Here is a 3,534-nt window from a genome sequence, read left to right on the forward strand (position 1 = left end):
CTTAGCGAAAGCTAAGTGTGCTGCAAAAGGTGTGTCATGGTCACTATATGGCCCAAGTATTCTACTTCATTTTTCAAAAACTGACATTTACTTGGTTTAAGCTTTAAGTTCACTTTTCTTAATCTATTGAATACATGTCTTAACCTTTCTAAGTGTTCTTCAAAACTTGCAGCGAACACTATAACATCGTCTAAATAACAGAAACATTCGGAATCTTGCAAGCCTGACAATACAACATTCATTAATCTCTGGAATGTTGAAGGGGCATTGCATAAGCCGAAAGGCATTCTGTTAAACTGGTATTTACATGAAGGTAATATGAAGGCGGTTTTATCTTTATCTTCTTATTCTATTTCTACTTGCCAATATCCACTTTGTAAATCCATAGACGAAAAGTATTTACTTTTACCTAACATATCTAAGGTTTCTTGGATATTAGGTTACGGGTAAACGTCTTTGACTTTTACTCCATTTACTTTACGAAAATCCACACAGAACCTTAATTTTCCGTCCTTTTTAGGAACTAATACAACTGGAGATGCGTAGGGACTACTACTGTCCTCTATTACACCCTGTTCAAGCATCTCTTTTACACATTCTTTTAAGTCAACCCTGTGTTTTTCAGGCACTCTATAAGGTCTCTGTGCTATAGGCTTATTACTGTTTAACACTATCTTATGTTTAACTTTGTTTGTACAACCATTAGGATAATTTTCTCCTACAAATATATCTCGATATTCTTCTAACAAATTTATCAAACTTTGTTTATGTTTTCGTTCTATATTTCCTAAGATAGAATCCCAGTCTATCTTACTTTGTTGTGTCTGTTTACTAACATTATTAAAGTTATGCTGTCCTACCACAGCTAACTGTTCTCTACTACTAGCCTTACCTACTACTATGTTCTTTGGTAGTATTACTTTTTCTTCGTTTATATTTAATACTCTTACAGGTATTGTGTCTCTCTTGGACACTTTACTAATACTAGCAGCTATATACACTCTTCTTCTATTTCTATAGGCTCAACTAGCACTTCTTCGTTATACTTAAAGTCATTTACTTTAGCTGCAATTATGAATTGAGTTCTCGCAGGTACTTCAGTTATTTTAACTAACCTTACAGGAACTCGTTCTTTCAAACACTCCTGTTGGGATGCTCTATTGCTTATGTTAGGCATAAGTGTAGAGTCATCTGAGGGGTTTGAATTATTATTTTCCTGTTTTAAAGACTTATTCACTAAATTATTCTGCCTTATTGTATTATCACTCACCTTATCTTTATGACTTCTGCTAGGTTTAGCATTCTTCTGTGTAGTCCTATTCCTTGGCTTTCATTTAGAACTTTCTTTAAGACACTTCTTATTCTTACTCCTCCAACTTTGTTGTGTGTCACCACCTTTAGTCAGAAGTCAGTGCTTTCGTTTTTTGACGGTTGATCCTTAGCCTTGCAAGTGCTAGTGTTAGGCGTCTGATTGTTAGTCAGCAGGAAGTTATCATGTGTCGCAACTGTTGCACATAAGTTCGAAGGTTTAAGTCCTTCAAAATATACGACTTCTGTTTCTATGCGTAGCTTACTTTGGGTAAGAGATATTTTAGTGTCGTAAGTTCTTAAGAAATCTTGCCCTATAATACCATCTGTATTTAAGTCTATCTGCTTACAGATGTAAAATGAGTGATTTAACTCTAGGTTTCCTACTTTTATTTGCATATTATATCTACCTAACGTTTTAACAGGGTGTCCTGTTATAGATGTTAAAGTACTTCTAGAAACTTCTTTCCAAGCATTATCTAACAGTGTCGGATTTCTGTCTACTAGTTCAGAACTTAGTAGAGATGATCGAGTGCCCATATCAACCAATAACTGACATGTTATACCTTCTATTTCTACTTCATTAATACTATGAAAACTCGATCGTTTATCCCATACTGCTGGAACTACCTCTACTTTTGCTCTGTAATCCTGGCGGGGATTACGTTTTTTGGACCGGTAGCGAAGGTAGGTCTACCGTTATTATCGGCAAGCCTTCTTCTGTAAGCTCCAGCCTTTGGGGCTTTTCCATTTTCAGCCTTTCGTGGGCGTCGGCAATCTCGTGCCATGTAACCTGTAATGCCACAGTTATAGCACACTGTCTGCTCGTTTCCTTTCTGCTTTTCTTGCAGTTTCTTGCCTTGTGCCCAACTTTACCACAGTTAAAGCACTGGAAGCCATTGTGCTTACTCTGTGTATTAGACAGATTAGCCTTGCTAGAGTTATTAACTGCATTTATAGCAGAATATTTAGGCTTATAGATCTGCTTTTCTCGTAGCTCTTCTAGAGTGGCTACTTCAATTAAATCTAGTAAAGTTGCTCGAGGGGTATTTGCTTCATTTACATGTCCTCTAGCTACATTACTGTATAGCCCTCGTTCGTACTCAGATTTTAGAGTATCTTGCAACATATCTTTGCTTGGATGTGCATAAGCCTTGTGCAATCTATTACCTAACTCTTGTAGCTTATGTCCAAAAACTTGGACTGATTCGCCACATTGTTGATATAGGTTATGCATTTCTATTAAGATTACATTAGTAGTTTCTCGTGTCCTATACTCGTCTAGTAGCTTACGCACTAGATATTGATAGTCTGTTGTTTCACAAAGCTTGCCATAAGCCCTAATGTAACATTTAGCTTCTCCTGCTGTTCTTAAATGTAATATATCAGCTTTTGGGGCATAAGTTCAGCCTGATATTCTAGCTGTTTCGTCTAAGGCGTCGATAAAGCTTTCAACATCCTCGTCTGTATTACCGTGATACAGTGGTATGGCACTTGTTAAGTGTGTTGCGCCGAGGGGCCCTATTTGTGAGGGTTGTTCCGCTGTGGCTTCATGGTTAGTATCAGCCCTTCTATTGACTCTAGGGCGTGCATCACCATCCTCTGTAGTCGTATCTACACCAGCAGTAGCCATAACTACTTAATTCGAACTTATTTCTAACTTACACTACTTACAGTACTACGGCTGACTTTCTTACTTTTTCTGTCTTTCTTTCCTCTAACCAACCTGTCGTTAGCTACTCCAAAAATCCTCGAGACTGCGCCAGCTGTAAAGGTTAGTGCTCAGGTGAGCTTAATTGTTGGAGTTTCAATTAAAACCAATCTTTACATCAAATTTATTTATTGGAGGATTTGTCGTGACGAGTGGAGCCACAAGTCGCTAACTCGAGGAGTTTGCAGTTAGACTAAAGAATATGAGTCTCAGACCAACAGTATACACTCAAAAATAATATTTATTAACATCAATTACTTGTTATAAAACCATTACACAGTTAACATACAAATTATCAAAACGTTACTGATAAAACTTTACTATTTAAACTTAATACTTCTTACACTAGCTGATCAAGAGAGAGAGACTATACTTACAGTAGAGTTGGAGTTTTGGAAACTTCAGCTTCATTTTCTTCTTAGAGAGAACTGGTGGAGAGCTTTTGCTGTCAGGAGAACTGATTTTTCAGTCTCTGACATGGGTTTTTAAACTCTCATTTCCTAGTGTTAGTGCGA

The sequence above is a fragment of the Limulus polyphemus genome, unplaced genomic scaffold (assembly GCF_000517525.1).
Source record: "Limulus polyphemus unplaced genomic scaffold, Limulus_polyphemus-2.1.2 Scaffold3336, whole genome shotgun sequence".
In the NCBI taxonomy this organism is placed as follows: domain Eukaryota; kingdom Metazoa; phylum Arthropoda; class Merostomata; order Xiphosura; family Limulidae; genus Limulus; species Limulus polyphemus.